This window comes from Podarcis pityusensis (genome assembly GCF_964106645.2).
Source record: "Podarcis pityusensis genome assembly, chromosome: 14".
In the NCBI taxonomy this organism is placed as follows: domain Eukaryota; kingdom Metazoa; phylum Chordata; class Lepidosauria; order Squamata; family Lacertidae; genus Podarcis; species Podarcis pityusensis.
In genome coordinates, this window is record NC_138039.1 from 31,817,947 (window position 1) to 31,826,828 (window position 8,882).

Here is an 8,882-nt window from a genome sequence, read left to right on the forward strand (position 1 = left end):
AAAATCATAGAATTATAGTGGTGAAAGGGAGCCTAAGGGTCATCTAGTCCAACTCCCTGCAATGTGGAAATCCCTGACAGGTGGCCACCCAACTTCTGTTTAAAGACCTCCAGTGAAAGAGTGCCTACCCCCTTCCCAGGTAGTTTGCTCCACTGTCAAACAGATCTTAGAATTAGAAAATAATTCCTAATGTTTAGTTGGAATCTCCTTTCTTGTTATTTGAATCCATTGGTTTGGGTTCTTCCTTCTGGAGCAGTAGAAAACAAGCTAACCCCATGTTCCTTTGGACAGCTCTTCAGATATTTGAAGATGGCCTTCATATTTCCTCCCAGTCTCCTCTTTTCCAGGCTAAACATACCCAGCTTCCTTAACCATTCCCCACAAGGCTTGGTTTGCAGACCCTCTATCAGATTGGCTGCACACATTCCAGCTTGCCAATATCCTTCTTAAACCGTGGTTCCCAGAATTGGACACAGTATACCAGGTAGGGTCTGATCAAGGTAGAACAGAGTGGTGCTATTACTTCCCTTGATCTGGACAATAGGCTTCTCTTGATGCAGCCTAGAATCGCACTAGCTTTCAATAGAGAGTGCTGTTGTGTTCAGGTTCTGCTTGCAGGCATCTGGTTAGCTGTTGTGAGAACAGGATACTGAGCCTTTGGCCTGATCCAGCAGGCTCTTGCTATGTTCTTATGGACCACAACTCCCAAAGGGAAGCCTGAATTAGGACATAGGAAACTGCCTTGTGCTGAATCAGGCCATCAGTCTATCTATCTATCACAAGATTGCCTCTGAATACCAATTGCTGGGGATCACAAGTGGGGAGAGGGCTGTTGCACTCATGTGCTGCTTATCAGCTTCTCATAGGCCTCTGGTTGGCCACCGTGGGAACAGGCTGTTGGGCTAGCTGGGCCCGTGGCCTACTCCAACATTACTCTTAGATTCTTCTGTGTTGTGTTCCAGAAACATCTAGAAGGCCACAGATTCTCTATCTCTGGCATGGTTCATGCATTTTAGTTGTCCAGTACTTACGTGTTGCTGTTGGAGTGTAGTGAAACCCACTGGAACACTCCTCAGAGTCCCTAACTACAAAAGCTGGAAGTCCTGAAAGAGTGGGAGAATATCATGAAGAGGTTCTGGAGCTTGATTCACTTCCCTCTGCCTTTCAGCTCTTTAAACACATTGTTTCTGTGCCTGAAAATAAACAATTCTCTTGGTTCAAATCATATGGGGGGAGAGAGTATGCCTGCAAACATGTTCCCAGCTTCTTCTTTCTCTGCCCCATGGCTTTGCCAATAGTTGAAATTCAGGTGGCAGCAGGCTCCCCTCCAGCTCTGCTGCGCTGCTCATATTTTCCATGTGCTCCTCAGCTTCCCCATTAGTCTTGCCCTGGCAGCCGTAGCGAAGTCTTGCTGTCAGGGAAGCCTAGAGCCATTCAAGCCCCTCTGCATTGTGGAAGCTTGATGGGGTGCCTGAGGCAATATGGCGTCCACCTAGGGAACTTCCCCAAGGCAGAAGGAGATTTGTATGCACCAACAGCAGCCCCGGGTCGAAGCCTGTGGTCTGTCACTATCATTCTGCCTCACAACGCTGCAGCCGTCAGAGCTGACGAGTGGAAGTCTGAGGCTGAAGACAGGCAGTCTCTGAGATGGACAGCAACAGGGGCAATTTGCCTCTCAATCATCTGCTGAACATGGCAAAGAAAGAACATGGGACTTGGATTACTGCAGTGCATTTGATGTGGGACTGCCCTTGAAGACTATTGGGGAGGCTCCATCAGAATGAGACAATCGAATACACAATGAGGCCAGTTGCTAACAGCATGTTACAGAATACAATCCATTGTCCCTCCTCGATGGCCATGCTGGCTGAGGCTGATGGGAGTTGTAATCCAACAGCATTTGGAGGGAAGCATGTTGGCTACCCCTAGAATTTTTAAAAAGAATTGAGCAAAGCAGAATCTCATTCATCTAGAGTACACCCATGGACAGAAGTAGCATATCTCTGAATGTACAATGGTGGACGCAAGACACTGGGGAGGTGATATTCTCAGATACATCAGGTTGGCCATTGTTGGAAACAGCATTTCAGACTTGATGGTCTGATCCCGCAAATCCCTCCCCATTCATGGTGAATAATTGCAATTCTTGATTCTTATCACAAATGAGGTTCAATAGGCTAACCACACCTGTCAGCATCAGTCACTGTAGCACACATGAAGCCCTAGACATCAAAGGGTGTCATAGACCTGTTATTGCTCAGTCTCAGGTGGCTGGACACCACTTGTTCCACTAAGAAGTTGGAAGCCGACTGCTTGGAGGTCACATATTTTAAAGGCATTTCTAAAAAGATTCTTGAGCTTCAGTGCTAAATTCCTACACTGTACACTGAAATAACCAAGCCAGGCAAAAAAGAAAAAAAACAATAATAATCTGACTACTAACCTTTCACCATAGTAATAAATGCTTTGCTACTATGCTAAGTAATATAATTATAATTTCAATTAATTCTTCTCATAAACACATACAGTCCTGTGCTATGTATAGACTCGAGGCCTAATTTTTATTTCCCAATGGCATTTCATTTGTCTGTGTATTTTTTCCCCTTCACTGCATCTATCTTTCTGATTTATGATCAGAAAAATGCTCAAGGAATTATGCCTTTTGTCAGTGAACTTGAATACAGCCAAAGAAGGCCAGACACAGGACACTTAAGTTTGGAGAACTTTGTATCTTGGTAGAGTTATTTTTGAGAAGGGAGCCTAGAGAGAGGCCTGGTTCACCCATGACATGGAACCATAGCTAAGATTAACCATGGTTAATCAAAGCCAAGGTGTCTGGCAGACCATCCCCTTAAATATTGATTTATCGCATCATAGAGCAGTTAAAAGCACCAAGAAGAGCAGGTGAGCCTTGAGAGTGGTTTGTAATTTTTGCCTATCTACACCCACAACTCTGTAGTTTTGGGTGGTCACAGCTCCTTAATCACAGCTAAGGAGGAATAAAACTAAACTATACTTAACATTAACTCAGCTTTATAAACCATGGTTTAGCATTATGTCTGAAGCAAGCCAGGCTATGTGCTTCTATCTGTATTTTAAAACATCTACTATTTTAAGTCAAGCAAAATTACAAACCTGTGGCATTTCTGGATGGGAAACTTAAATTGCCTCCCATGAGTGCAATCTTAATGCTCTCAGAGTTTGATGAAGCTTTCTTCTCAATGAAGATTACCAAGAAGTGGGAAATGCAGTGAGTACCATTCTCATCCTTGTTGCTTTATAAAGTTATAGTACCCAGCTTTCCTAGTGGGGAGAAGTGGGGGTGGGAGCCATTATGGTTATAAAACAACTTGCAGTGCAGAAGAGGCTCAATACGTTTTGCTAAGTGTGTCTAAACAAACAGGAGTTGTACAGAGTGAAATGGCCACTTACGCATATCAACCAGACATCTTCATAAAGATATTAAACAGCTTGGGAAACAAGACTGAACAGAAGTCTTCTTTGCTCTATGACTGGGTGTGGTTTTAAAAAAATACAGATGTGGCTCCAAGATCAACACTAACTTGAGTTGCAATTCCGAAAGTAAATCTCATTGAGCTAACCAAAGCTTACATCTGCGTACCTAGATGTAGTCAGGATTACGCATTCTTATTCTTAAACTTATTAGTAATTTACTTTACAAAAGTAGCTTAAAGCAACTTACAAAAATAATTAACACATACAGTGGTACCTCAGGTTACAGACGCTTCAGGTTACAGACTCCACTAACCCAGAAATAGTACCTCGGGTTAAGAACTTTGCTTCAGGATGAGAACAGAAATTGTGTGGTGATGGTGCAGCAGCAGCAGGAGGCCCCATTAGCTAAAGTGGTGACTCAGGTTAAGAACAGTTTCAGGTTAAGAACAGCCTTCCAGAACAAATAAGTTCTTAACCCAAGGTACCACTGTACATTAAAACCGGCATAAAAACAAAACATAGAAAAAAAATCTAAAACTCATATTTTTAAAAGTCAGGACTAAAACATCCCACTCACTGGAGGACACTTCAGATGATTAAAAGTCAAAGGCCTGGTAGAGAAGAAATATAAGTAATGATGGTGTCAGGCAAGTCTCCCTAGGGAGAGAATTCCAGAAGCAGGAAATCACCACTAAAAAGAACCATTCTTGTGTTCCCACCCTCTGGATCTCCTGTGGAGGCAGCACATGGAGAAAGGCCTTAGATGGGGACTGCAGGCTCTGGAGCTGTTCATAAGGGGAAGGGTAGTCCATGAAGTATTGGTGTCCTGAGCTTCACAATGCCTTCTTTCCCTCTGTACTGCCCTGTCATAAAATATCAAGGCAGTGTACAACATTCAGACATGAAGCACAATTAAAAACAGTACATATAATCATTAAAGTGACTGGCTAATCAAAAGAAAAGAAAATAATGATGATAATCATCATCATAATATAGAAATTAAGCAGCTGCAAAGGCCTGCTGGCACAAAAAGACCTTCAAGAGAAGCCTGAAAGCCAAAAGCAAGGGTGTCTGCTGAATCTTCACTAAAATATTATTCCACCGTGTGACACTAAATGCCAGACATTTAGATGAGACCACTCAGGTGTCTGTAACACATGGGACAACTAAGAGTGTTCCTCTGGATTATCTGAGTGATGGGATATAAGGGTTCAGGTCAGTGGTGGATCTTGGGGCCTCAGATTTCACTGGTGCCCTGTGTGATGCCAATGTTTGCCCCCTGCCTTCCATTCTACATAATGGTTGTAGAGCCTCCTTTGGTGCCACCAAGGCTTTTCACTCAGTGTGACTGAACTGGTCCCACTCCCCTAAATCCACCTCGGTTCAGGGGTGGTCTTTAAGATATCCTGAATTGCAGTTAGATTTCCAAATGACCAGAAAGAAAAAGGGCGAAAAACTCACATCCTGGCCTACTCTTCTGTCCTCCATAGCAGCTAAGCTTTTCACAGTTTAGAGAGAAACTGCAATCACCTGTAAATGCCTGCAGACAAGAGGACTGTTGAAAGCACAGCTACAGAGGCCAGCTGAAAAATTGGCAACTCAGAGACTGATATCACATACAAAAGACTACCCCACCCCCCACCACCGCCCCAGTTGCACCACCAATTGGTTCCACCTGACTGGATATAAGATCTGGCCTTTTACACTGCACCTCTCTTGAAAGCAGGAGACATTTTCCCTGCTTGTGGCAGGGAAAGCGGAGCCATGTTTTGCACGCAGGATCAATGACAAAGCCTGGTCGAGTTGTATGGCTGCAGGGACAAGTGCCATCTCTGAAGATGTGAGTCAGATCTCTTTCATACTCCCGAAGACATCTTTATTCAGCCTCTAATACAAATTTCTGCCCCAGGAGAAACAGAGTACCTGGAACTCTCCAAAGCTCGTCTGATGGCAAGACAACCCTTTTCAATCATTGGATAACGAGTCTCTTGGGGAGGGAAAAACATACACACACGCGCACACATATGCGCATGCGCACACTCACACACATATTAATGCAACCAATCAAGAATTCTTGATCATTTCCTTCCAGTGGAAAAACTTTATTCTCTTTTTTACATCCTAAAGAGTCAATCACGTGCTGTGAAGGTTTTCTCGAAGTATGTACTAATTAATACAAAGTGTTAATATAAGGGGATTTATTTTTATTATTATTATTATTATTATTATTATTATTATTATTATTTTGAAAACTCCCCATTTCAGTCGAGAGAAAGGAAGGAGATGTTGATAAGGAGCCATGAGGGGAAGGGATTTGGCACGATTTAAAGCTCTGTTCTTTGATGTAAGAAGGATGAAATGGCAGCTTATTTTTAAGACCATTTGTTGTTCTCCTTCCCACATTACTCAAAATTTAAGTGTGGTGTAGTTGTTAGGGTCTTGGACTAAGACCTGGGTGACCAAAGTTCGAATCCCCTACTCAGATGTAAGTGCTTTTGCTATTTAACACCTTTTGTGCTGCTCATGCAGAGGAACAACAAAAAAGTGCCAAATTTAAAAAGCACCAACTTTGTGATTTCATGAGGGGGAAATGGAAACCAACTCAGAAGCTATTCCCAATTCTTCTTCATTTTTGTTGCAGATTGATGTTTCCAAAGGTGGGTGTGCTTTTTTCAAAATAACGTAGTAAACCAAACACCAAGGTCTAGTGAGCATGATAAAAGGCACCTGACTATACATTTTAAATACAGTGGTACCTCTGTTTATGAACTTAATCCATTCCAGAAGTCCGTTCTTAAACCAAAACCATTCTTAAACCGAGGCGCGCTTTCCCTAATGAGGCCTCCCACCACTGGTGCCCTTCCACCGTTCGGATTCCGTTCTTAGACCAAGGTAAACTTCACAAACCGGGACACTACTTCGGTTTTGCGGAGTTCATAAACCGAATCATTCGTAAACAGGACTGTTCTTAAACCGAGGTACCACTGTACATTGATATCATTTTAAACACTTGTGGCTCCCCCTCCCTCCCAAATTCTGGGAACTGTGGTCTGTTAAGGGTGCTGAGAAACACCTTCTTCCCCTCACAGAGCTACAATTCCATAGTTCCCAGTGAAGAGGGATTTATTGATAAACCACTCTGCCTGCATTGTTCAAAAGGCTCAGCTGAGTTGAGCAGGCAACTGCCTCATGGACCATGCCTTTGCCATGCCCATATATGCCCCTTTTGCATTGGGGACGGACAAGCTGAATGGGGAAACACCAAAGAAATGGCATGCCATACATTGGCTGTACATGGGACAACCATAAGAAATGTTGCAAGTCTTATTGCCACTCTTTTGACTTCCCTTGAAAGAACTCATTTCTGCCTTGGGAAGGACTGTGGCATTTCCTAAGAATTTTGCTGTAGCCAACATGTCAGTGGCAGCTCTAGTTATGGCCGCAAACAGATGGCCGGGTCCAAATGTCCGATGACCAGGAAGGCATATCCTGCAAATATGTACGTGCTAAATGGTGGCATTTGGGGGTGGCTGGTAGTGGTAGGGTTGGGACCTTGTTGCAACAACTGTAAGTCAATTATGTTTTCTTGCAATTAAGCAGAATGAAATTGTTATCGCATGCACAGAAGTGTCCCCTCCCCTTCCCAGCAAGACTGTGTTCTCCCTGCAATTTTGCCAGACTTCCCTTCCCTTCCCTCCCTTTCCCTGTTGACATTTCTCCCAGACATGTGTAGAAATTTGTCTCTGTTCATACCTCCCTTGTCATGTACCTTACTGACTAGGTTCTGCTCAGATTTTTACCAAAAGCCTCAGGCATCGCTGTCTTCTCTGTGGTTCCAAATCCCTCTAACGAAGAGACGAGGTGACGTATTACTTTTAAAAACACAAACTGCACATGACTATGGCCCAATAATCCCCTCGCTCGCCCCCGAACCCTGAATGATTTGGTCTGACATCAGTCAGTGCCAGTAGTGGAGTTTTGATAAACCACTGTTGTCTGCTGTATGCCACAACATCTGTATTTTCTCACACCAGGGGCATATGTCTTCCTCCGGAAAATGAGAGATGTGAACGCCCACTGCACGGACAAGCAGGGAAACTGATGGGAACTATCCCAGTGATCACTCTAAATAGATTGCTTTTCTCTCTGCGATTGCAAATGGCAGATTGGGACCATTGTTTAGCTGGTGCAAGTACTTTCAGAACCCTACCACAGACTTGGTAGGAATTAAAATTACACTTGAAAGGAAGCCCAGACCTGATTTCTCTATTACTATCATCATCATTGAATTTATTACAGTGGAACCTCGGTTTCCGAATGTCTCGGCTGCTGAACATTTCGGAAGCTGAATGCCAGAAACCTGGAACTGAATGCTTCCGTTTTCAAACTTTTTTTGGAACTTGAATGGCTTCTGAGGTACATTTCTCATTTCCCCCCCCCCCCATTGAAACTGCTGACAGCCCTTTGATCCTCTGTTTCTGAATGTTTTGGAAGCCGAACACTCTTCCAGAATGGATTACATTCGAAAACCGAGGTTCTACTGTACTTGCCCTCCAACATCAGGTGTCCCGGAGCGGGTTACAACAATTTAAATCTAAAATTTAAAAACAGTTCAAACAGACTACAGGCACAGAAATAGGGTGGGCTGTGAAAATACACATCTCAGGTTTCAAAGACCAGGGCAAAAAGGTGAATCTTCAGCATTCAGCAAAAGCCATATAGTGAAGAAACAAGGCTCAGCTGGGGGTGGCGGCAAGGAATTCCACAGAAAATGTCCACTTCTGAGGGAGGTAGAGCTGCCAAGAGGGTGTGTGACCTGGCGAAAGTCCTGAAGGACAGATAGAGAGGGTCCTCATCCCTGCTGTTTGGTCATTCTGGCTTTCAACCACAGAGAGTGCTGTCCTTCATGAATCAATCTAACCCTCCTTTAAGCCATCTCTGTGAACCCACCACAAATACATGGGGATAACAATGTGATTTATTTCATTTTATTAGCATACAAAGGATCTTTTTCATGTAATTTCCCCCTCTACCCACAAACACGTATTTCAATTCAGCTCAGGTGATTCATGCCTTGATAAACTTTTTCCTGCACCCACACCATCCAACTAGAAAAACAAGCGCGTAAGGCCAGAAATTTTTTAGAAGCCCCAAAAATATCACAGGGATCTGTCACTTTAATGGGCTTGGCATTCTTACTTTTCTTTTCTTTTCCAAATTTAAAGACTTACAAACCACACTTTCATATAAAATATCACAAGGTGGTATACAAGCTAAAAGAACAGTACAGTGGTACCTTGGGTTACAGATGCTTCACGTTACAGACTCTGCTAACCCAGAAATAGTACCTCAGGTTAAGAACTTTGCTTCAGAAATTGCATGGTGGCAGCAGGAGGCCCCATTAGCTAAAGTGGTACCTCAGGTTA